Here is a 26,094-nt window from a genome sequence, read left to right on the forward strand (position 1 = left end):
AGTCCAGTCCTCGTGGGGCTGGCAGGGCAAATGGCAGGAGGTCCGGCGTCAGGCCAGCTAGGGGGCTGTGCACGCCCCAGCTCACTGTCTCTCCCTTCTCTGGCTTCTCCTGCTGCAGGGGCCCTGCCATCACCTGTCCACCCTGGGCAGGACGCGGCTGGCTCAGCTGAGGAGCTGGGTCAGCCCTGCTGCAGCCACAACCTCAGGGCAGGCCTGGCCTGGACAAGGGCGAAGTGGCCTGGTTCGCCCCAGGGTTGGGGTGACGGGACCCTGAGGACAGTGTCAGTCCGAGCCATGGTGACAGGACCCAGCACAGAGTGCCCCCCGCACCCAGCGTGGCCACCCTGTCTGTGTCCTAGCCCCACAGCCAGGGAGGCTCACCCCAGCAGGTCCCCAGCGCTGGAGGTGGCCTCAGGCCTGGAGTCCCTGCCCACCCTAGACAGTGGGTCCCTGAACTGCTGACTGCTGCTGACCAGGCACTTGGCAGGGCCCCACATGCTGGGCGCTCTGCCTGCATGGCCCTCCCCAAGTGACCTCAGCCTGACCCACCGCAGCTTTGCTAACTAAGCCCCTGGGGTGGGGTCACGGCCCCCAGGCTGCAGCATGAAGCAGCGCTGGCCCCAGGGGGGATTTGTCCCTTTGTGGGCAGATTCACACAGGTCCCAGGGAGGGTTCAGGGGCCGCCTTGGCACAGCAGTACCCCTCCGAGTCAGCAAGTGCCCCATGCACCCCCATGAGGGCCCCCACCTCACCCTCCCCGCCTGCTTTCCCGTGGGCCTTCCTGCTAGCTGCTGACACTTGCAGGCACCAGGCATGTCCTGGGACCATCATCAGCAGTACCGGTTAATCCTCCCCACAGCCCTGGCAGGGAGGGGACAGCAGGGCCAAAGTGGCAGGGGGCGGGGTGTCCCAACAAAGCCCAGCCTGGGTCCTTGCCAACTAGGGAGACAGGCCTGGGACTCAGCTGGATGCCTGAAGTTCTCTGGGAAGAGTGAGACGTATGGGGAAACTGGTCATTCATTCTCTCATCAGGGAACAACACCGGGGACCCAAGCAGGGAGACCCCACCAGGCCCTGCCTGAGGGGCCAGGGCCAACAACCAGCGCAGGTGTCAAGTCTTCCTGCTGTGGGAAGAGGCACCGTGCTGTGGCGAGGCTGTTGCAGTGGCCATGGCCACCCGGGTCTGAATGGATCAGAAGCGGGTGAGTGTGAGGGAACGGGGCATGCCCTGAGGAGGGAGGTTCCAGGCTCTTCAGCCCCACTCCTGGCCCTCTGCCTCAAAGGGCCAGGTCCCCTCTGGTCTGCCCTTGCCCAGGGTCCCGCGTGGTCTTTGGCAAGCTCTGGATCTTCCCGGGGCCCCCAGGGAACCCCTTCCCTCCCAGAAGCTGAGCTGGACACAAGCCTTGCTGCTCCCAACCCCCTTCCCTGCCTGAGAGCCAGCTGCTGTTCCTGAAGCTCCAGAGTGCCCATGGCAACAGGTCCAGACACCAGCAACCTCCAGCAAAGTCCCGCCTTTAATATGCAAACAACCCAGTGGGAACGGGCAGGGGGCTCTATCCCACCCGACCCAGTGCAGACTTTAGGCCCTGCGGCGTCCTCATCTGGCTCCCCCCACCCACCCCCACACCATGAGAGCCTACTGGGAGAGTCTGTGTCCAGCCCCTGCCACAAGGAGGCAGGGACCCTGCAGAAGGTGTGCTGACAGTTTGGGGATCTCCTAAAACTCACCCGCAGGCACACACATGCAGCCACCCACACTGTCATGCACACATATGCATACATACACCCACCCACAGGGACTCACAGACGCACCCAAAGGCACACACATCCCCCACATTCCCACAGGTACACACACGCCCATCGACACTGTGTGGCGGTTGCTGAGCTCACCAGGAAGCCAGCATCACTCGCCCTGCTGGACAGTGGGCAGTGGGCGGCCTGAAGTCGGGCAGGTCTGCGAGTGGGGGAGGGGAGGATGACTCCTCAGTCATCATGGCTCCTGGTGAGGGTCAGCATCCTGGGCAGACCCCACTACTGTCCTGAACACTGGGCAAGGATGCCCCCCACCAAGAGGTCAGGCCTATCTCTGACACCATGGCCTGCAAGTGGCTGCAGCCTCTGATCTACACTGAGGTCTCTCTGTGACAGGCGTGGGTGGCCAGGCCAAGGGCCCCAAACAGAAGCACCCAGCGTGCACACACCTTCCCCCACTGCCCCTGCAGTGCTCCAGTGTCCCCTCAGAGGACCCAGGAGAGCTGCCTTCCACTGAATTGCGTTTTAGTTTTTTTTAATTTAGTTCAATATTTGTGCATTTATTAGCACACGTATTAGGGAATGGCTGATGCGTGTCCTCAAAAGGTTAAAGACTGTTGAACTAATGAACGGGGAACAGACCACAATGAAAAGGAGCATCATAAATGATGGGGAGCCCGTAGAGATTTACAGGAGACGAGGGCAGTGGCAGCAAGCAGCAGACAGGCCGCTGCAGCAAGTCAGCAAACAGCGAGGGAGCAGAAAGCCAACTCAGGGCGTCCTTCCAAACCAGGAGAAAAGGACAGAGTCGACAGAAGAGGGAAGAAGGGGATGGATGGATCCAACACGGATCTCGGGCCAAGCTCCCACCCAACAGGAACTCCTGGGGAGAACAAGCAGACACAGGGCTCAACGGAGAAGGCCTCTAGCGGGGTTGTCAGTGTCCAGGTCGGAATCTGAGCTCTGTCCAGAAAACAAGCCGAGAATACTGTGGCTAGGTCTATTCCTGGCATTTTACGACCCACTCTCATGAGACGGGTGTTCCCCCAGTCTCCTAACTGTGCAGTGTCCGCTCCACAGTGTGGGAGGTGGCCCGCCCAGCCTGGCCCGCGGCCGTGCAAATGTCCCCAGCTGCACCGAGGCCTGGGCCACATTCTCCACTGGGCTGTCTCCATCCCTGGAGGGGCCGGCATCGTCCGCCCGCAGAGGTCAGCTGCAGTGCTCCACGCTCACTCGTCACCTCTCATGTTACAGACACTCTTTCAAGGGAAGGAATAGCTGACAGCTTTGTTAAAATAAACAGAACGCCTTGCCTCCCTCGCTGGAGGTCTCTAAAAGGGCTGACCCGGCTCTGAGATTCCTTGAGGAGACGCCATGGTGAAGTTCCTGGATTTTCTGCCATCATTTGCTGTTCACACGGTCGCTCTTTCCCTGGGAGGCAGTGCACAACGGCTCACCGGGAGCCGTCACTACCGCTTTAAGAACAAAAAGAAGAGACCAACTGCAGGCTCCGCGAGGCCTGGCCGACCCAAGCGGCCCCCGCGCTGTGCTTCGGGGGTTAGAATCGGGGAGGGGGGTGCCCCACCGCAAGCAGAGGCTCAGGCGCCACCCTCAGGGAACAGGGCTATGGAGAGGTCCAGCTCTCTCTTTTCCAGCGGGGCCCTGCCACTCTGCAAGCCTTGGGACCGCTTTGGCTGTCGGCAGCAGTCCTCTGCCAGCTGCCCATGGGGAGTATTTCAGTCTCAGGAAATCTGCGGATCTGTGGACTGTGATGGCTGCAAGCGAGTGGGTGTGAATCCATGAAACACAACACAAAGTCCGGCCAACCCAGACAGCCACACATGCACGGGAGCATCAATATGTGAGGTGATGGGCGGGTTAATTAACTAGATGGTGGAAACCTTTTCACAATGCACATGTACATCAAATCACCACAATGTACACTCCAAATATCTTACAGAATTATATGTCAGTTATACCTCAACAAAGCTGAAACAAGAGAAGAAAAACAAAGGAATATTTTTAGCTACCCTAATTTTAACATTCAGTTGCTTAAAAAGAAACTTGAAAAACGTAAAAAAGAAAACAAAACCTACTCACTTGTGCTTAGCATGCCTTTTCCTTGTTAATATTTTAAAATAAAAAGAGAATAAAAGAATATTGTGAACAATTATACACCAACAAATCAAATAACCCAGATGAAACGGACAAATTCCTCAGAACACACAACCTACCAAAACAGACCTATGAAGAAACAGAAAAGCTGAGCAGACCTCTAACTAGTAAGGAGATTAAATCCATAATCAAGAACCTCCAACAAAGACAGGCCAGGACCAGACAGCTTCGCTGGTTATCTCACCAAATATTCAAAGAAGAATTAACATCAATCTTCATCAGACTGTTAACAAAAATTGAAGAGAAGGGCATACTTCCTAATTCATTCTATAAAGCCAGCATAACCCTGATACCAAAGCCAGAAAGAAAACTATGGACCAATATCCCTTAAGAATATTGATGCAAATATCCTTACCAAAGCACGAGCAAACTGAATTCAGCAGCATATTAAAAGGATTATAAACCATGACCAAGCGGGATTTATTCCTGAATGCAAGGATGGCTCAACATACAAAAATCAATCAACAAATGCACACCACGTTAACAGCATGATGGGAAAAAAATGATCATTTCAACTGATGCAAAAAAAGCATTTGACAAAATTCAACACTATTTCATGATAAAAACACAAAACAAACTAGGGATAGAAGGGAACTTCCTCAGTGTAATAAAGGCCACATATGGAAAGCTACATCATACTATACATACTACATATCCTACTATACGTACACCACAGCTAATGCCACGTTCAAGGGTGAAAGACTGAAAGCTTTTCTTCTAAGAACAGGAATAAGGAAAGGATGCCAACTTTTGCCACTTCTACTCAACAAAGTTTGGAAGCCCTAGTTAGAGCAATTATGCAAAAGAAATAAAAAGTATCCAAATTGGAAAGGAAGGAGAAAAATTATCTCTGTTTACAGATAAGATGATGCTTTATGTAGAAAATCCTAAAGATTCCATAAAACCTCAGAACTAATGAACAAGTTCAGGAAAGCTACAGGGTACAAAATCAACAAACAGAAATCACTTGTATCTCTATGCACTAACAATGAGCAATCCGAAAAGGAAATTAGGAAAATGATTTCATTTACAACAGCATCAAAAATAATACAGTACTTAAGGATAAACAACTAAGGGAAAAAAGAATTGCATACTGAAAAATACAAAATCTTGCTGCAAGAAATTAAGAAGACCTAAATAAGTGGAAAGACATTCTTTGCTCATGGAGTGGAATATACTGTTAGGATGTCAATGCTACCAAAAGAGATCTACAAATTTAATGTAATCCCTATCAAAATCCCATGGATTTTTTACAGAAATAGGAAAATCCATCCTAAAATTCATACGGAACCTCAATGGGCCCTGAATAGCCAAAACAATCTTAAAAAAGTAGAGCAAATTCGGAGGATTCACACTTCCTGATTTCAAAACTTAATACAAAGCTATAGGAATCAAAACAGTGTGGTTTGGGGCCGGCCCCGTGGCTGAGTGGTTAAGCTCACACACTCTGCTTTGGCGGTCCAGGGTTTCACCAGTTCGAATCCTGGGTGCGGACATGGCACTGCTCATCAAGTCATGCTAAGGCGGCATCCCACATGCCACAACTAGAAGGACTCACAACTAAAAATACACAACTATGTACCAGGGGGCTTTGGGGACAAAAAGGAAAAAAAAAGATTAAAAAAAAAGAGTGTGGTTATAGCATGAAGACAGATTTATAGACCAATGGAACAGAACGGAAATAAATCCTCACATTTGTGGTCAATTGATTTGTTATGAGAGTGATAAGACCATTCAACGGAGGAAAGAATACTCTTTGCAACAAATGGTGCTGGGGAAACTGGACATCCACATGCAAAAGACTGAATTGGTACCTTTACCTTACACCATATACAAAAATTAACTCAAAATGCATCAAAGATCTAAACATAAGACCTAAAACTATAAAGCTGTTAGAACAAAACATAAGAGAAAAGCTTTGTGATGTTGGATTTGGCAATAATTTCTTGGATATGAGACCAAAAGCCTGGGCAACAAAAGTAAAAATAGATAAATTGTACTATATCAAATTTAAAACTTTTGTTCATCAAATGGCATCATCAACAGAGTGAAAAGGCAATCTAAGGAATGGGAAAAAATATTTGCAAATCATATACCTGATAAGGGATTAATAGCCAGAATATATAAAGAACTCCTATAACTCAACAACAAAAACCCAATTAAACACTGGGCAAAGAATTTGAATCAAGATTTCTCCAAAGAAGATATACCAACGGCCAGCAAGTATATGAAAAGATGCTCAATATCACTAATTATTAGGGAAATGCAAATCAAAAGCACAATGAAAGGACATCTTACACCCATTACGTGGCTACTCTTAAAAACACAAAATAGCAAATGTTGGAAAGGATGTGGATAAATTGTGCACCTTGTGCACTGTTGTGGGAGGTAAAACAGCACAGCTGCTATGGAGATAAACACGGTGGCTCCTTAAAAAATCAGCATAGAGAGAGTGACGTCAGCATCACAGCTGAAAGAACTTGCCTGGGACTCTCTCCCCTCCAACATACAACAAAAAGGGGCAACCATACTCCAAAAGAGGACGCCTTAACACAATGCAAAAACCTCGGAGAGGCACGCAGCCACATGACGGAGGGCAGAGAGGCTGGAGCCCCCTCTGGAGGAGCTGGAATGGGGTAAGAGAGAACTTTGCTCCCTCCCCTAAAGGCGATCCCTGAGGATCCATGAGGGAAGGAACGCGGGAGGGGACGTGCATTCTCAGGATCACCAAGGACTCCCTAGGGCCCTTGCAGCCTAAGGGAAGCCCTCTAACGGGGCGAAAGCTTTTGCGGTGCATGACCTCATCAAGCCAACAGCCTAGGAGACCACAAAGCAAGAGCTGATAGAAATTCCGGAGTGCACACAGGAAAAAGTTCCCTCCCCCCACCTGCCCCGCACCCCTCCACTGCCTGCGATCTCGACTGACAGAGGAGAGCTCAGAATATGTGGCTCTTGACCCCCACCCAGTGGCGATAGGCAGTAACTGCAACCGAATAATAGAATGCCTAAGATCCACCTTCCAACATCAGACCCTACATCAAATCTCCAGACCAGAGAGGAAACGACACTCAGAACTCAGTCCTGAGGACACAGAAATATGTAAGCTAAATGACAATGAATTCAAAATAGCTATCATCAAAAAGCTCAACGAGGTAAAAGAGAATGTAGAAAAACAATTCAACGAGTTCAGGAGCTACTTCAGAAAAGAGATTGAAACTATAAAGAAGACTCAATCAGAAATATTAGAGATGAAAGACACAATGGAAGAGATAAAGCAAAATATGGATTCCCTGAACACTCGAATGGACAACATAGAGGAGCGTATCAGCACAATCGAAGATAGACATGTTGAAATGCTCCAGACAGAGGAGGAGAGAGAACTAAGACTAAAAAGAAAAGAAGAAAGTCTCCAAGAAATACTGATTCAATGAGGAAATGCAACATAAGAATTATAGGTATCCCAGAAGGAGAAGAGAAGGAGAATGGAGCAGAAAGCGTGTTCAAAGACATAATAGCAGAGAACTTCCCAAAGCTAGGGAAAGAGAGGGAAATCTGTGTGGAAGAGGCTTCCACATCTCCTAGATTTGTCAATGTTAAAAGACCTACCGCAAGGCATATAGTAGTGAAACTGGTAAAAATGAAGGACAAAGAAAGAATACTAAGGGCAGCAAGGCAGAAGAAAATAACCTACAAAGAAACCTCTATCAGACTTTCAGTGGATTTCTATGCAGAAACCTTACAGGCTAGGAGAGAATGGAATGACATATTCAAATCTTTAAAAGACAAGAATCTTCAGGGAAGAATACTCTATCCAGCAAAAATATCCTTCAGATATGAGGGAGAAATTAAACGTTTCTCACACAAACAAAAGCTAAGGGACTTCATAGCCACGAGACGCTCCCCTCCCCCCCCCACAGAAATCCACAAGAAGGCCCTCATACCTGAAAAAAATAAAGGGGAGGGGAGAAAGGAGTCACAAAACATAGAGTAAGGAGATAAATAGGGAGACAGAATCAGAATAGGATAGCAAATACTCAAGTATAGCCTTAAGCTAAATGGAAGGAAAACACCAAAAACAAAGATAATCCTGTCATTTTAACCACGAACTCACAACACAAGATGGAATAAGATATGAGAAAAACAACTTAGGAGAGGAGGAGGAAAGGGACTGAATTGGTTTAGACCAAGGAAATAAGAGACATCAGAAAAGGGACTATCTTATACTTGAGATTCTGAATACAAACCTCAGCATAACCACTAAACAGAAAAGCTGAACAGAGACACAAATAGTAAATAAGGAGAAAACAAAGAAACACATGATAAAAACTATGCAATTCAATGGGTAGACCAAAACAAAGGACAAGAAACAAAGGAAATGCAGGAAAACTGGAAAACGAACGATAAAAATCATAGCATTCAGCCCTCATACAGCAATAATCACCCTAAACGTAAACTGATCGAATTCTCCAATAAAAAGACAGAGTGTCAAGATGGATTAAAGAACAAGACCCAACAATATGCTGCCTCGAGGAAACACATCTCAGCTCCAATGACAACACAGGCTCAGAGTGAAGGGGTGGAAGACGATACTCCAAGCTAATGGCCGACAAAAGAAAGCAGGTGTCTCAATTCTTATGTCAGACAAAGTAGACTTCGAGATAAGGCAGGCAAAGAGAGACAAAGAGGGGCAGTATATACTGATCAAAGGGACACTCCATCAAGAAGAAATAACACTTATAAATATCTCTGCACCCAACACAGGAGCACCAAAGTTCATAAAGCAACTATTAACAAATCTAAAAGAAGATATTAATAATAACACAATAACAGTAGGGGACCTCAACACTCCACTCACATCAATGGACAGATCATCTAGACAGAAAATCAACAAAGAAACACTGGAATTAAATCAAAAGCTAAATCAGTTGGACTTAATAGACAGATATAGAACACTCTATCCAAAAACAGCAGAATACATAGTCTTCTCAAGTGCGCACAGAACATTCTCAAGGATAGACCATATGTTGGAAAACAAGACAAGCCTCAATAAATTTAAGAAGATTGAAATAATAACAAGCATCTTTTTCAATCACAATGCTATAAAGCTAGAAATTAATTACAAGAAAAAAGCTGAGAAAGGCACAAGGATGTGGAGACTAAACAATATGCTATTGAACAAGCAATGGATCATTCAAGAAATTAAAGGAGAAACCAAAAAATATCTGGAGACAAATGAAAATGATAGCATGCCATACCAACTCATACGAGATACAGCAAAAGCTGTATTAAGAGGGAAAATTCATCGCAATACAGGCACATCTTAACAAACAAGAAAAATCCCAGATAAGCAATCTCAAACTACACCTAGCTGAATTAGAGAAAGAAGAACAAACAAAGCCCAAAGTCAGCAGGAGAGAAATAATTAAAATGTGAGCAGAAATAAATGCTATTGAAACAAAAAAGGCAGTAGAAAGGATCAATGAAACAAAGAGCTGGTTCTTTGAGAAGATAAATAAAATTGACAAATCCCTAGCCAGACTTACAAAGAAAAAAAAGAGAGAAAGCTCAAATAAACAAAATCAGAAATGAAAGAGGAGAAATAACAACAGACTCCACAGAAATACAATGGCTTCTATGAGAATACTACAAAAAAGATATGCCAACAAAATGGATGATCTAGAGGAAATGGATAAATTCTTAGACTCTTACAACCTCCCAAAGCTGAATCAAGAAGAAACAGACAATCTGAATAGACCAATCACAAGGAAAGAGATTGAAACAGCCATCAAAAGCATCCCAAAGAATAAAACCCGAGGACCAGACAGCTTCCCTGGGGAATTCTACCAAACTTTCAGAGAGGATTTAATACCCATCCTTCTCAAGCCATTCCCCAAAATTAGGGAAGATGGAACACTTCCTAACACATTCTATGAGGCCAACATCACTCTGATACCAAAGCCTGACAAGGACAGTACAAAAAAGGAGAACTATAGGTTAATATTGCTGATGAACATAGATATAAAAATCCTCAACAAAACTTTGGCAACCAGAATACAGCAATTCAATTTCCACTGAAATGACCAATGCATCTCTCACTGACTACCTTTCACATGCTGAAAAGAGAAATTTCTAATAGATACGGTTCAGAGAGGACAGGGCTGAGGGAAGATGCAGAAAATTAACCCGTGAACCTGAGGTTGTCCTGTGAAGTTCACTGCTGTGTCTCTGCCAGCGCTCAGGCCTCTGCATGGACAAAGCAGACCCAACCAATCTAAACCTCCTCCTGCTGCCTCATATAGAACCAAAGGTGGCTGTGGGCAGGCACAGAGACCACCTTGGCCTCTGCAGATCACAGGCCAGAAGCGAGGGGCAGTTAGCACAGCACCTGGCATGTAGCAGGTGCTCAATTAGTTTCTGCTGCATGAAGCAGGTAACGACGAGCAGCTGCAGACCAGTGTCCAGGCCGCCCTGAGGAATCACAGCACGTGCTCTAAGTGAGGCCAATTTTTGCAAGAAACGAGAAACGTCAGGTGGACTGCCTTGGGGCTCCCGATGGCTCAAGAGGATGCTGCCTTGCTGAGGACACCCCTGTGTCTAGAATGACACAACAGGTGGGTCCACAGAGACCCTCACCAGGCAGAACCTGCTGGGTCTGGAGGTGGGTGCAGCAAGGAGTGAGGCTGGTGGTGTTGCACGGACCTGGTATGTCTGTTATCCTGAAGGTGATGGGGGGATCTCCCGGGGGAGGGGGTGTTGAGGGGAGAAGCCAGATAAATATTTGCTGAAGGAGTGGGCAAGAGAACCAGGCCCATCTCAGGGGCTTCCCCTGTCCCAGCTGAAGCGGCCCCCGACTAGCTTCGGGGGAGGGGATGGCGGCACTCCTCCACTCCCACACAGCCCCCTTCCCCTGCCCAAGGCTGCTGTCCTCAGACCCAGTTTCTGGCCTGAGGCTCATTCCTGCTGACCATCAGTTGAGGGGTGGGGCTCTGAGCGATAGGGGCAGGACAAGTGGGGTCAGGGCAGGGAACTGAGTCACCAGGAGCAAGGGGATGTGCTGACCCAGGGTTCCCTCGAGGTACAAGTGTGCCACCTGTATCAGGGTCACAGACGGCCTCCTTCCCTGCCCACACCCTGGGGCACTGCCCGCCCCACCTCTAACAGCAGTAAACCTCTGGAAGTCCTGGCTCTATAAAGACAAAGCCTTAATTACCAGCATAATTACAAGCATAAAGGCTTAATTACAAATTAACCAATGCCCCTGTTTCAAAGGTTTGGCAAATTTATTTCTTCAAATACAAATACTCACTGAATTAATCTCCTCACAAACAACAGCTCCCTGCAGATGGGCAAACGCTCGAGAATTGTCACCAAGAAGCCTGGAAAGGGAAGCTGTGCGTGCCTGAGGCAGGCCTGTGAGGAGGGCTCAAGGTCCGCTCCCAGAGCCTCAGTTTCCCCATCATAATCCCCTGCCCCTCACCTGGGAGGCAGTGAGCCAGGTGGGGTCTGGGCCATGGCCCTGTCTCCCCTGCGGCCCTAGACAGGTCACCTGTCCTCCTGGGTGGCAATGAGCCTGCCCCCACCCTGGGCTGGAGGTGACAGGTGAGGCTGGTAGTCTGTTCCCATCAAACAGGGCATCCGGGAATCCCAGACTCACGGCCTGCCCTCTCCCAGTGTGTTCAGGAAAGCCCCCTCTCCAACTCCAGTTCTCCTCAGGAGGCTGGGCATGTGGCCAGGGAGCTCAGAACACACTGTCCCAGCATCCTCCTCACTCCCATCCCGGGGCCTGGGCTGGGCTCTGGGGCCTCCCGCCCCCTACAGGCCTGTCCCCGAACCCCTAACACCTCTGCCTCTCCCCTCCCCACCTTTGCTTTCCCTTCAGCCTGTCAGGCCTCCTGGACAGGGTCCCCAGGACACCACCTTCACCATGGTGGGCAGACTGGGTGGCCCATGGCATGCTCCAAAGGGCTGACACCCTCAGCAGAGCCTCCAAACAGCACGGGGGGCGTGTGCTGCGGTGCTGGAGCCCTGGGCCTCGGGCTGTGTGCAGAGGAGACTCTCAGGGCCCAAGCGCACCTTCCCTGGGGTCCTGACTGACCACAGAGGAGATTGTCCGTGGGAGTGCTGGCCACATCAGGTCTCCAACCCCCACGGGGATCAGGATGAGGGGAGCTGAGGATGGGGGACCTGCAGGGCACATCGCCACAGGGACAGGTGTCACCTCGCACACGCCTGCTGCGGCACCTGGGCTCCCCTTCCACACATGAGGGAATGGGTGGGTGGCCCTCCACGGAGGTGTGGCTCCCTGGACTGTCCGCTTGCCCAGTGGGGGTCTGTCTCCTGTGCAGGTCCCGGGGTGGGCTGTCTGAAGATGGTGGGCTGACTATTTCTCGGGAGAGGGGCTGTCGTGGGCACGCCCCAAGGCCACTCTCTCAGGCTTTGCTCAAGTCTGATAATCCTGCCCCGACTCTGCCCCCAGCACACCCCCGGCCCTGCCTGGGCCTCCAGGTCAAGCCTAAGTTGTTTAAATACAGAAAAACAGCTCTGGGCACGAGGTGTTTCCTGCAGCGGCCCTGACAGGAGAGAAGAGCTGCAGACAGCCCGAACATCCACAATGGGATGCACTTCCCCGGCCCTCAGCTGCAGCAGGACACAGGCCCCAGGGACAGCGGGACCAGGCCTGAGTGTGTCCAGAATGTGCAGAGGCCCGAGGGGCAAGGGCCAGGTGGTCGGAGGAGAGGAAAGGCAGGGGCACAGCGGGTGGCACAGGCAGGAGGGGGGTCGCGTTGACGAACCATCCAGACATTAACACAGGAGGCGCTGGTAAGGCAGGGGTCCCAGCCCCACGCGCTTTTTGCCGCCCACACAGGGCCCAGCTCCCAGGAGCATGGAGGGACAGACCTCCTGGCTTGTACGGTGTGATAGGCGGGATTTCTTTTTCCTTCTTCTTTCTATTTTCCACATTTTCCATAAACAAGCACACACTGCTTTATAAAATTTTTAAAAAGGCAAAACGGGGGACTCAGTGCTGTGGTCACTTGATATCTGCAGGCTGGTCTCGTGGCCTCTCCCTCACTCTCAGCCCTTGGGCGCACCATGGGAGGCTGGTGGCCTGGCCAGTTCCAGGAGGCAGCTCTGCACCAACACCAGGCCGTGGCCTTGACCCACGCCTGGGGCGAGGGCTCTGGGGTGATTCGGGGTGGATTCTCTGTGAAGGGAGACACTGCTTTGTGAGGGGTGGGCCTTGCCTGGGGCTGAGACCCTCCACCTGTGCCACCCAGATTCCTCAGCGGCCTAGGCCTTAGTTTCCCCATCTGTGTGCTCGGTGCCCTCCCAGGCTCTGTGGTCCAGATCCCATGGGCCAGGAATGGCCGCGGGGCAGCGGCAGCTCTCTCCAGAGCACAGAGCCAAAGCCCTGGGAGGAGGACGTGGGGCTGGCAGGCGCTCCGCAGCCTCATTATCTGCAAAATGCAGAGAGCGTCTAGTACATTCAGACGAAGACTGGCCTAATTAGGATTTCACGGAGACTGAAAATATTTTAAAAAGAAAAAGTTTAACTAAAGGCATATTTGAAATACCAAACTCATCGACTGCAAAAGTCAACCCAGCAAGATGCGCTGTGGGGGCGGGTACCTCCCTCTCCCCTCCCCCACGCTGGGCAGCTGCCCTGTGGCAAGACCAGCCAGGGCCTCAGCCCCTGCACATCAGAGCAGCAGGGGGGCGTCCTTGCTGCACAAGACCTACCTCCTAGGGCTAAAGGTCATGCTGGGACAGGGGATGCCCAGGGCCTGGGGGAAGGGAGACCCTCAGCAGCATGACTGTCTAGGGGCCTCACAGGCAGCTCCCCAGAGGGCAGTGCAGGCCGGGGAACAAAGCAGAACAAGTCCAAGGTACAGGCTGAAACTGACTATGCCCAAGTGACAGTGAGAGGTACTAGGGACAGCCACATGAGGCATGTTGGAGGCAGGGATGCCCAGAGAGGAGAGTGACGAGGCTGGGAGCCAGGGGCTGGGTCAGCACACAAATAGCCACTGTGGGCCTGCAGAGATGGCCCAGGAGAACCTGCGGGCAGAGCACGGCTGGTGCGGCACCATCTCACCTGGTGGCCTGGGTGATGTAGGCTTCACCGGGCTGGCCCCACAGTACTGGCCATGCCACCAGCCATGAATCACCCAGAGCAAGGGATGGCACAGCTCACGCTGTATCTCTGGTGGCCGACACAGAACACCACAATGTGGAGCCTTTTGTGCGGCTCGGAATTGGTCTTGCCGTGCAGAGTGTTCCTCCTCCTGCCCCACCGAGAACCACGGGCTCCAGGGGTGGGGAGTGGCTTGGGGCTTCCCTGAGGACCGAGGTCTTGGCCCCCGCTTCTGATGTTGAGACCACCTGGGCAATGACCCACAAGTCCAATCACAGAGGCCCCTGGACGCCTGGCTGAGAGCAGCCCCCAGGCATAGGGTGGCCGGCTAGCCTGCACCAGGCTCACCAGCCACACGGCAAGATCCTGGTGGCAGGCAGACTGGCTGTCCAGGACTCACCTCCCAGCCCCCAAGGCTGAGACACAAACAGGACAGTGTGAGCGCCGGGCCTGGTGGTGCCTCCACCTGGGGTCATGAGGAAGAGGCTGGCTCACCTCCCCACAGCATGACAGGGACACCCACCTGTGAAAGTCACCAACGCTAACATCAGGAGACCCATGCCCTCTGCAGGCGGCATGGCAGCTGTCTCCAGCCACAGGCAGCACACGGCACTTGAAGGCCCAAGGCCCGCAAGGGGCCCAGGTCACTCTGGGGTCTTCTGAGGAGGGCCCACCACAGCAGGGACCTGTTCTCAGTAATTGAGGGTGCTCAGCAGGGCTGCGAGAGTCCCGAGTGACAGGGAGACCAGAGCAGGACGTGCGGGGACCTGCACAGGCCACTAACCCAGCAGGGAGGGCCACTCGGAACAGCATGTGCCTCGGCGAGTCCAAAGAGGTCCTCAGAGGGAGGGCTCCACGGAGGGGATCCAACCTGCACCCGCAGAGTGACCACAACTCTTAAGAACAAAGGCTGATCAAGGGGAGGCTCCAACCTGATCTTTCTTACAAGGCAGGGCGCGCTGGCCGAGGGCCGCCACCACCAGGAGCCCCACAACCTGAGAACACGTGCTGTAACATTGCCGACTTCTGGTGACAGAAAATATTCATCAAGAAACAGTTCAAGTACAACCGAATCAACAAAGATACAACATCACCTTATATTTATGTCAAAATAAACTCTAGATGGATGGAGCCTTGGCTGTAGACCCTAACTAGAAACACTTACAGGAAAAGATCAACCCGCATTCATCCAGCTATGTGCTAGGGCGGACAATGCACAGAGCAATGGAACAACTAAAAGGAAGAAAATTCAACAGATTTCACCACAAAATATGAAAGATTTCTGAATGTGAAAGCCATCAGAAACGAAAATTCAAAAGCTGAAAAGAACCTGCAGCAGACAGACAGGGCGAGAGCTCACAGTTCAATGCGTGAAGGCTACACCAATGGCTGAGAAACACAGCAAAACCCAAGAAACCCTGCCTGGAGCCGGCTGTCACAGAAGGGCAGCCGTGCTCAGCAGCAAAGGCCACAGACTGCCGAGGGGCAAGGCCGGCCCAGGGGCTTCCCAAGTGGTGATGTCAGTGCCAGCACGGCTGTAGTGAAGGGCATCCACGTCCCCTGGGCCAGGCATCAGCGTCACCCCAACACCACCTTCCAGCTCCCCCCTCTCAGGAGGTCCTGCTGTTCATCACCATCTTGCAATTCCACAGCTGGTCACTCCTTTCTCTGCTGCCATCTCCTCATCCAGGCTGAGGGCTCCCCCAGAGCGGGGCTGGGCCTACTGTGGTCACAACGCCCAGTGTCCAGCATGGAGCTCAGTGAGCAAGTGCTAAACGGCCGGAGGCGAGTATGGAGGACACATGGGTGCTTGCCATCAGCCCCTGTCCCAACTTCGTCTGGAGGCCCCCACCCCATCTCCCTCTTGATGGGGGCAGGGCCTCACCCCAGGGCAGGGCAGAGCAAGGAGCCCTGAGCCAGGGCCCAGGTTCTGCATCCCAGTCTACGAAATTGTCCCAGCTCAGAGCAGAGATGGCACAAATGCCACCATCCATCCATCCAGTGCCCACGGCAGACACGAATATTCAGTCACCATGGCAGACAGGCATAATCAATCACCACACTAGAAAAGGGCAGGACAGAGACAGGAGACAGCGAGAGGAGAGAGAGGCAGAGAGAGGGCCAGAGACAAACAGGGAGAAGACTAGGAGCAGGAGACAGGGAGGGAAAAACAGGGAGAGGAAGAGAGCAAGCAACGAGGGCCACGGGGTGAGGGCGGTGGGCGACTCCTGCAGGTCGTCACCAGGGCTGTCATCTGGCATCCGGCTGGCCTGCCAACCTGAGGCCCGGTGGCCTACCAAGAGTTAAGGGAGACGGGGGCCAGGCTCCTGCCACATGTCACCTGTGCCACAAGCAATGTCACGTCCCAAGGCCTGGGTGCTCTGGCCCAGCGAGCCCTGGACGTGGCCTGAGCCTCTTCATCCCAATCCAGAAGCCCTCGTGGGGCCCAACAGCCTGGGCACCGAGATGCTTGGCCAGACCTTGATCCTCCTACACAGCCAGGCGGCAGCAGACCCCCAACTCCCACCAGCACGGCCAGCAGCTTTCCACACCTGTGGTCCTGGGGAACAGAGAAGAAGGAGCTGAGGCCCCCAGCCCTCTCCTCTGTCTTACAGCCCTCAGCACAGGACACTCAGGCGTCGGGAGGCCTGGGGGCTCCTGTGGTCTGTGGACACTGGCTGGGCCAGGCCCTCTACGCTGGACACTCCGTGACACGCAGAATGCACAGGGCTGGGTTGGCCGAGCCTCCCATGGAGACCATGCTCAGTGGGGCAGCGGCAGATGGCCGGGCTTGGGACTAGGGACCTGTGCTGGAGGAACAAGAGTGACCGGGGTCATTCTTATCAGCCACCACTACTCTGAACATGAGACCACCACAGCCAACTCTGACAGCCTTGGGTGCCAGCAGGGCATACCTCCCCACCATTCAGAGGGTCCTGTGGGACACAGGGACTACTCAGCCTCTGCCCCTGCTACACTTGCCAGGCAGCACACCTCAGTTCCACTGGAGCTATAACCGAGGAACCCACAAACATAGATAACACCCAAGGCAACAGGCCAGCACACAGCGCCCATGGCTGTGACCAGGGGCGTCACGACTGCTTGGTTACACGCTGTCCACGGCTGCCTCCGCCCTACGATGGCAGACTGGCGCAGCTGTGCACAGCAGAGGCCATGCAGCCTGCAGAGCTGAACATCTGCTCTCTGGCCCTTCAGACAAAGCCAGCCACGTGGCCTTGGGGCCCTCCTCCGGGTGCTCCAGGTGTGGCCCATCACCTGTCTCCCCCAGGCAGCAGGGACCACCCTGCGCCAAGAGCAGAGCTGGGTGGGCTGGGCCAACAGCAGACTGCCGTGGCAGGCGTCCAAGTCATGGTGGGTGAAGATCAGCCCTAGCTAACAGCCTGGTCGGTTGGCCCCACCACAGGCTTGTCCACCAAGCCAGACAGCGAACTGGTGGCTGCTGTCCACACTTAGGCCATCAATAAATCCAAGTAGGGCAGTGAGAGGCCCCCACATCCAGCCCTGTCCAGCCCAGGGGCTGTGCCCACTCATGGTGAGGCTGACCAGAAGCGCACACAGGCTGGGGCCACAGTCCATCCCTCTGTCAACCACAGTGGGCAGACCCTCTAGGACACTCTGCCGTCCCAGGTGAGGGGATGTCCCCAGGCCGCATCCAGGTCACTTACCTGTCTTCAGGGGAGATCAGCACATCCTGATGTCCATCCTGCCGGCTCCGGCTCCTGCAGGGAGACCAGAAGGCACCACATGAGGCCCACCTGCTGGGCTAAGTCCTTTCTAGATAAGACCAGATCCCTGGCTGAGCACTGTCACCCCTGACCCCAAGGTCATCCCATGGCGTTCCCAACGCATCCCCACACACTTGTGCAGACTCTCTTGTCCCCACTCGACTGGGATTGTCACATCTGTACTTTACGTTGGGCTGCCGTGGTCCCTTGTGAGTGTTGCTAATGCTGCTGACTAGCATTCAAAAGCGTGATGGTTCAGAGTTGTGGACTGACGATGACGTCTTTCTCCTTCTAGAAGGCTGGGTGTGCTTCTTCGGGATAAACAGCATAGCAGGGAGAACTCCCACACCAGGGTCCCACCAGCCCACACAGCGGGTCACAGCCCCCCAGGGGTCTGCCCCAAGACCCATGTGGCCCTGCTCCCCCAACCTGAACCCCACTCCTGCCCTGTGGGACAGGCCACTTGCCTCTCCTGAGGCTCCCTGAGGTCAGTCCAGAACCCATGTCCCTGCTGGGTAGGCAGCCCTGCTCCGTAGTCCCCAGGACCCAGGCACTGGAGCTATGGCCAGGTGTGTCCCCATGCAAACCCCATGGGCTTCCTGTCTGTGTCGATGACCAAGGGGATGCATTCCTTCTTGTTGTCTCTAGGCCTGGGGATGTTGCCAGAGAGTGTTTGTGATGTAAAAATGAAAAACAGGGTGGCACAGATGGAGGGAGGGTCTGGGCTGTGGATGGAAGGCCGTCTCTAGAGGGACACAAGTGATGGAAGCACTCTCCCCTCGGCTCAACCATGTTTTCCAAATTGTTCCGAGCCTCTGTCCCATCTTCCTTGGTGGATATGGCCCATTTAGGAGCCCCGAGGGTGGGTCTCTCTGTAGACAGCAGCCCCATGGGGAGGGTGGGAGTCAGCATGGGATCATGGGGGGTTAGGATGTGGGGGCCCAGAGGCAGGGAAGAACAAGGCGGCCAAGCCAGGCGTGTGTGTATGTGTGTGCACACTCACACGCGCGTGTGCCCAGTGGGCTGCTGTGGTTGGGAGTTGGCCCGCTGACACCCTCGGCCCCACGGCAGAGGAGAAGCAGCCTTGCTGGGAATGTAACATTTTGGGACAAATCGTGCACAGAGGTTCTGTTCCGCCAAGAACCATGTGCCTTTCTTATCAGGCCTACTAACCGCTGGCGTCGCACGAGGCCTCGCGAAGCACTGGCTGCACACCCTCATCTCACTGACTCTCACTAGGTGTCCTGGGTCAGCCTACTACCCCATTCTGCGGATGCCCAGTATTTGAACTCAGGTCTTCCTGTACCCAGGACCCCCCCAACTACTCACCAACCCAGCAGGGATGTGTGGTCACAAAAACGGGCTCCCTCCTCATGGGGCTCCGGCCAGGCCAAGAACTCCACAAAGGCAGAGGAGAACCAGTAGAAGACACCAGTGTGGAGGAGTGGCGGGTACCCACAGGGCTGTGGGGGTGGAGTCCCAGGCAGAGCTTCCCGCAGGAGGAAGGGGGGAGCAGGTGGACTGGGAGATACTGGGGGACACAGGGTGGTGCTGGTGGCAAGGGGAGGCCTGGGTCTCGGTCCCTAGAGCACCCTTGTTATAGGGCACTGTACAAGTGGGGTGGGGCAGAGCCTGACAGGAGCCCTGGGGCAGTGGACAGATGGACGAGTGTGAGACACGAAGGCAGAACTAGTGACGGGATTTGTGATGAGAAGGCAGGGGCACCTGTCTTGAGGAGCCCTTCCCAACATCTCCTCAGTGCTGGTCTGCAGGCTCTGGGGTCACTTGCCCGGCCGGGGACCCTGAACCAGGAGCCTGGGGGCCAAGGGAGCCCCACGCCCCTTATCGAGCTCCAGCCCCAAACAACGACAGCCTGAGGAAGTAGACAGCCCCACTGGGCTTCACAGCCTGGGCCTACCATTGATGTGGGCCCCCCACGCTGGCGCTCTCCGAAAATCTGTCCAGTTTGTCCCCAGCCTTGGAAAGGCCTGCTGGGTCTCCAACTGGGGCAGGAGGCTGGTCCAGGCTGCAAAGGCAAGTCACGCAGCCAGACTGGTAAGCTATGGACCTGTCATGTTTGACACATGAGGCAGCTCCCATGGACACAAACAGAATCCAGAGGAGGGATGGGGCCTGGGCTGGGCGGGCTGGGTGGGCAGCTCAGGGCAGTGGCAGGTGGTGAGGAGCCCGGATGAGGGTCAGATAGGCCTGCCTGGGATCTGGCGTGATACTCGAGTCGTGCATCCTGCTCTGCCTCGGCACATCCTGACGTGCCCTTCCAGGCCCCTGGTCACTCTGTGTGCGCTGTGAAAAGGCACGCACCTCCGCCGTACCTCTCATTTCACAGGTGAGGATGCTGAGGCACTGGGAGGCACAGGCCCGCCCTGAAGGGCTGGCTCAGAGTCCTCTCCTGAACCCCTGGGCAAAGGTAGGGCGGCCCATGGAAGCCAGGGAGGCCCCTGGGGCAAATGCCTGAAGGAGGCCCCACTTCAGGGCCGTGCAGGGCCTGTCCTCCACTGTCCTTGCCCAAGTCTGTGCTCAACGACTCTCCATCAGCCCTTGGTCCCCCTCTGCCTGCACCAAGGGTGGTCAGGGGCACTGGAGCGACCAAGGGGCCTCTACTTGCATGCACGCCTCTCCAGCTCCACACCCTGAGCGGGCAGGCTGGAGAAGGCAGGGCTCTGGCCTCCCTGCCGGCTGCCTCAGGGACAGGTCCCTGCCGCAGGGGGGCTGGGTGCAGCCTGCCTGCCATGGCTGTCCGGGGGCCCTCCAGTGGCCAGACTTGGCCTGTTGCTGCTTTGCTAGAAGCTGAGGACCCCTCAAGGCCCACTGGGGCAGTGGGAAGGGCCTGGCCTGACACAGGAGGGGCGAGAGAGGGGAGCCGTGTAGGGGACAGGGGTGCCACCAGCTCTGGGCTCATCTTCTCGACCTGCGGAGCAGGCCAAGACATGAGCCCTCCCCATGGGGAAGCCCGTGAAGGGATTCCTGACTGCCCTGCTGTAGTCAGTCCCTAATGCTGGGACTCCTGCAGAGTGGCCCAGTGACTCATTCCAGCCTTGATGGGAGCAGCACCACTTGAGCCACCACTGGGCAAGTTCCCAGTACCCTCTATGGTCACCTTGGCCTCTCACACCGCTTGCCCCCAGGACCTCCACCCTCACAGGGCAGATGCTAGGGGCTGGCTGAGGCTCTGGGGTGCCTGTCTGTGCCCCCTAGCTGTGCTACAGTTCCGGGCTCCCCAAGGAGGTGCAGGGTCCCACTGCTCATGTCCCCCAGGCTTTTTTCTTGGGGTGAAGAGAAGGCAGTGAACCCACCCTGAACCCTCATGCAGCGCAAACAGGGATGGAGGTGCAGCCCTGACCTCACGGAGCCTTGGAGAGGCCGAGGGGCCCCTGGGACTGGGAAGAGACCTGAGAGGCTACCTCTGGAAGGGGTGCCACGCAGCCCAGATGTGGCAGGCGGGGAGCAGCTCTAACTCAGCAGGACTGAGGGCTGGGTCCAGTGGGCCCAGGAAGAACTTGGTCAGCAGAGACTCATGTCTGTGCAGAAAAGCCCATGAGGAAGAGCAGGGCCGGGACTGGCTTGGCTGTGCTCCCACGACCCTCCTCCCCAAGCCAGGACTAGAGTCCCTGAGCACAGTGGACTGAGCTCTGTGCCCAGTCCTGTGCTGAGTGCTGTGGACCACAGATATGAGGGCGTGGGGCAGCCGGGGACAGACATGGTACTGTGCATGCAACAGGGTGAGGCTGAGGGAAAGCACACACTCTGGATTCACAGCCCCACACACCATGGCCGGACCTGAGGCCTGGACCACGTGCTCAGGAACTCAGTGGCCATGGGCCCAGCGTGCTGGGCAGAGGGCTCTGACAGTCCCCTGTGTCCAGCACTGTCCCGCGTCCAGAGATACACTGAGCACAGGACAGGCAAGACCTGCTGGGAAGGGGCAGGCCTCTGGCGACGGCCTGGATCTGGGAGCAGAGGCAGAGGGAGTCACAAAGGGTGTAGGCTCCCAGTGCACCCCCGGTATGTGTCCTCGCAGGGGGAGGTTGCCCCCACAGGTTTAGCCACTCATCCCCCAGTCCCTTGGGTTTACTAACCCTGACCTAGTGTGTGTCCTGCACAGGGACGTGGGTGACACGGGGAAGAGGTATGAGTGAGGAGTAACCGCCTGAAACTCCATTGGGGCGGTTCTTTCCTTTTCCTTGTTTCTAAACACGCCTGGGTCTAAAGGGAGGGGGGAGCCAGAGTCTTGGAGCTCCCTCTTCACTGTGATACGTTACTACAGGTTAACGATGATGACACGCTGTAAGAACCCAACATTTAATTCTGTAAAGATTAAAATGGGAAGGCTGGAAACTGCAGGCTGCTGGCCCAGGGAGACGCCTCATCAAACCTGGATTGCATACTACTCCGAGTGGGAAGGACACGCCTCCACCTGGGGCCGGTGTTTCACCCAGGGATCGAAGGGGTGGCAGGAGGTGGGGGACCCAGGTCGGGACACTGGGCAGGGACCCCGGGCGGCGTCCCCTCCCTGGTCTTCTACGGGGCGAGAGCAGCGCGGCGCAGGGACATCCCTTTGGCCGGCCCGGCCGTGTCCCCGCGCTTCCCGGCAGCGCACCGCCCCAGTAAAGTTCCCCGGCCCCGCCACCCCTCCGGCCGTGGGAAAGTTTCCGTGGCTGCGCGGCCCTGGCTTGAGTCGCCTGGCGTCGCGCGGGGCGGACACGGCTGCGGGGCCGGGCCGTGTCTCGGCTGGGGCGCGCGATGCGGGGCGCCCCGGCTGGGCCAGGGCCCCGATACCACGCACAAAGGGACCCGCCCCCGCCGGTCCAGGGTCTCGCGCCCGGGGCGCCAGCGAGGTGCAGGTGGGGCAGAGCCGGCCTTTGGCCCCCGGTTCCGACGCCCCCCCCGGACCTCGACTCCTGGCCCAGAACCCCACATGGACCCCGGCTCCCGCCCGGACTGCAGCCCGAAACCCGGTCCAGATCTCTGGCCTCACCCCAATCTCAGCCCCGACCCCAGGCCCCAACCCCCCGGCGCCCTCCCCGGACCCCGCCCCCCGGCCAGAGCCTACCTGGAGCGCGGCGTGGGCGGCCCCGCAGCGCGGCCCCCGCCCCCAGACGGGCGTCCCCGGGTCCCTCGGCGCGCGGCGGGAGCAGGGCGCGGCGCGGGTGGCGGTCAGCGGGGCCTCAACTCGGGCTGGCGCGGGGTCAGACCCCTCCCGGGCACAGCGCACAGCCCCGGGGCCAGCCCTCCCCGCCCGTCCCGCGGCCCGTGCGCAAAGCGGGCCTGGCCGGCGACGCGACCCTCCGCCCCGCCCTATCCGACCGCGAATTTTCCCATTGGCCGGGAGACCCGGCGCGGCCCGGCAACCGGCGCCGATTGGACGGACGCAGGGAGACGCCGGCTTGCCATAGGGCCCCCGGGGTGTCCGTCCCGGATGACGACCGGCCCCTTCGTGAAGTGGCCGAGGCCCGGGCACCTGCCGGGACCGCTGCGGCGGCGGCTGGGGCCGTGAAGCTGCCCCTGCCTGGTCGCCTTCAGGGACGTCCGCGGGCCGTGCGGCCCCGATCCGGGGCTGGCAGCCTCGGCGCCCCTTTCCCGGACCCTGGCTCCGTTGCCTCCATTACTACCCCCAGTTCGCAGGTATCTTTCTCCAGCGCCTACTGTTCGCCCGGAGTTGCGCGAAGCGCCCTCCCGTCGACATCAAATTGTATTCCTCGCACAACCCGCGAGGCAGAGTTCTACTGCCATCCCATTTACAGATGGGTAGCTGAGGCTCAGAGAGGTTCTCACTTCCTTTCGGTCACTGGGGCTCCACCCAGTCTGTCTGACCCTGGGGTCTAGGGGTTCTTCCACCCTCATCGCGCCACGGTTGCCATAGCGGAGGAGGGGGTGCGGCCTTGGCTCAGCGAGGCCGGAGAGGGTGGCGGCCTGCAGTGTTTCTGAGGGCAGAAAAGGACACCTCAGTGAATCAGGGGTTTTCCTCCCTCAATAGGCCTGAATCTACAGACACCCTGAGCTCAGCCCATCCTGTAGGGCCCCACGGGACTGTCCTCTGTCACCTCCGCCATCACATCGCCACAGATCTGGGCCTGGGGAGGCGGAGTCTGTGCATTTATCACCCCCACTTCTGGGTGTCCCATTTCCTCCACCCTACCTGCGTCGTGGAGGAACACTGTGGGGTTCAGCCACCAGAGCTGAGTTTACCAAAGGTTGTATTTCCCTGCCAGGTGGGGAGCAGATGCCTGGCCCCTGCAGCGACACAGGGCACAAATGTGACGACAAATGGGACTGTTACCCTAGGCTAGGTCCACTTAACTTCATGGTGTGGAGGGCACCAGTGGGAATGCTGCCCACTGGGGCTTGTTTTAGGAGGTTCCTGAGATGGCCCTGGCTCACACTTTGTTCTAAGCCTTTTCTGCTCTGGTTTTACCTAGATTTGACCAGATCCTCAGTTTACCGTGTTCCCCAAGGCCGCCAGGGAGCCACACCAACCATGACGGTGCTGATGGGGGACCAGACAGTCCTGTCTTATCCATCCACGTCAGGGAACCGGTGTGTTCACCCAATAGTTTCTGGGTCAGAACAAAGAAAGGGAAATGACTTGGGGCCAGAACTCACCACTGCTACCGCCACTGGGTCTCCTTGTGCCCTGGCATACATGGCACATCAACCCTAACAGCCCTGCAGAGCCAAGCAGCCACCAACAATCAACTGGAGCTGGCACTTGAGGTGACAACCATTTGGCACCCTGGCACAAGGATGTTGCTCAAAGCTCTGGGGAGGCAGAATGAAGTATCTCTCTCTGGAACACAGGGGCCCCCATGAGCAAGATAGCACTCGTCCCAGGTAGCCTCACCATCGGTGACATTCTGACCCAGCTGCCTTGTGACCTGGGGGGTTCCCTTTCCTACCCTTAGCAGTGGAATTAATTAGCCCAATGGTCCCTACACATCTCTCCAAGGACATTGGGCCCTGGTCCTCCTGGAGCTCCTCCTCTCTCAGTGACCTTGTGGTGCAGCACCACCCCTTCCCCACATACTTGCTGATGGAGGCAAGAGGGCTGGACAGACCTCTGCTGAGAGCAAAGGGAAGAACTGTGCACCCAAATCAGCCTAATTGAGGGCTGCCCCCCTCCCTCTCATTCCCACCCACCACTCCCAACAGGGTTCCAGAGACCTATCTGCCCCCAAGCTGGATCACCAGCCACATACAGAGGAGTAGGGGGACAGCACCAGTTCCAGGAGGACTCAGGGCCCCTGTCTGGCAGTGGGCCTACCATGACCTAGCCTGCAGGTGGGGGTCAGAAACAGTCAGAGAACAGGGGAGATGGCCTCCCTCCACCACTTGATCACTGCCACAGGGACCAGTAGCCCAGTCTCCTCTCTCTCTCCCACTTTCTCTACCCAACTACTGGACAGTTCTGTAGTGACATCCCTGGGGCACGTGAGGAAAGCTACAGAGAGAAAAAGATTTCAGCTGGAAGTCAGGAAGAACTTCCCACGAGTTGTAGATGTTCAGAGGGTGGCCATATAAGGTGGCAGACATGTGTAATCAGAGGCGGGATGGCAGTGAGCCCCTTGCAGCCCTAAGACCGCAGGGCTCAGGTGCCCACTCCAACCCATCTCATTGGTCTTGCCTGCTCCCTACCACTAAATGTCATCCAGACTGGAGTCAGTGGTGACAGAGAACATCAGAGTGTCTGATCTGGCTCCACTGATATGGGGAGAGCGTGGCTAGGGTTGGGACTGGCCCAGGGCCATATGCTGTTCTCTGTGGCAGAGTGGGATGTGAACTTCCATCCAGCTCGTGTGACACTGCATCCCCCTTTGCAAGCAAGGGGGAAGCACTGCTCACGAGGGCCCCACCAATCTGTACCCCACTCCTCTGAGGTATGTGGCCCAGTGGTTGGGGGTAGACCACTCTGCAGCTGCTGCCCCATACCCCAGGGCATGGTCACTCGCCTCCAAGCCCCAGGTTCTATTTATCTGAACCACCACCTCTTGGCTGGACTGCATGGTCCAGGTGCCCAGAGGGAAATCACTGGCACCAGCCCAGCACAATTCTGCTGCTGGATGGCAGGAGGGAGGATTTGTGTGTCTCGCTGGGTCTACTGCCTCCTGGCCATGGGTCCTTGGGCATCCAGACTCTTTTGGTTCCTGTGCCTGCAAAGGGCTTCTGTTAGGTTCCAGGAGGAACACAGATGAGATGGCGAAAGAGTAGGGTGGAATGGGCCTTCGGGGGTGTCATGCAGGCTTGGGTTCGACTCTTATCTTTGTTGATTAC

At 55.4% G+C, this 26,094-nt stretch overlaps 1 protein-coding gene across 10 annotated transcripts in view; it reads right to left on the reverse strand.

The window, feature by feature from the left end:
• The window catches only part of ARVCF (ARVCF delta catenin family member), a 50,446-nt gene extending 27,348 nt beyond the window's left edge, over positions 1-23,098 (reverse strand). For 3 of the 10 annotated variants that reach the window (XM_046640289.1, XM_046640282.1, XM_046640294.1), the window contains exons 1-3: positions 22,880-23,098; positions 17,749-17,802; positions 16,404-16,622 (exon numbers count right to left, since the gene is read on the reverse strand). The gene's annotated coding sequence lies outside the window, so the exon portion shown is untranslated. The remainder of the gene's footprint in view (positions 1-16,403; positions 16,623-17,748; positions 17,803-22,879) is intronic. The other 7 variants (XM_046640291.1, XM_046640285.1, XM_046640287.1 and 4 more) reach the window with 3 other exon arrangements.
• Between the last annotated feature and the right edge of the window lie 2,996 nt (positions 23,099-26,094).

This window comes from Equus quagga, chromosome 15, assembly GCF_021613505.1.
Source record: "Equus quagga isolate Etosha38 chromosome 15, UCLA_HA_Equagga_1.0, whole genome shotgun sequence".
NCBI classification, from domain to species: Eukaryota; Metazoa; Chordata; class Mammalia; order Perissodactyla; family Equidae; genus Equus; species Equus quagga.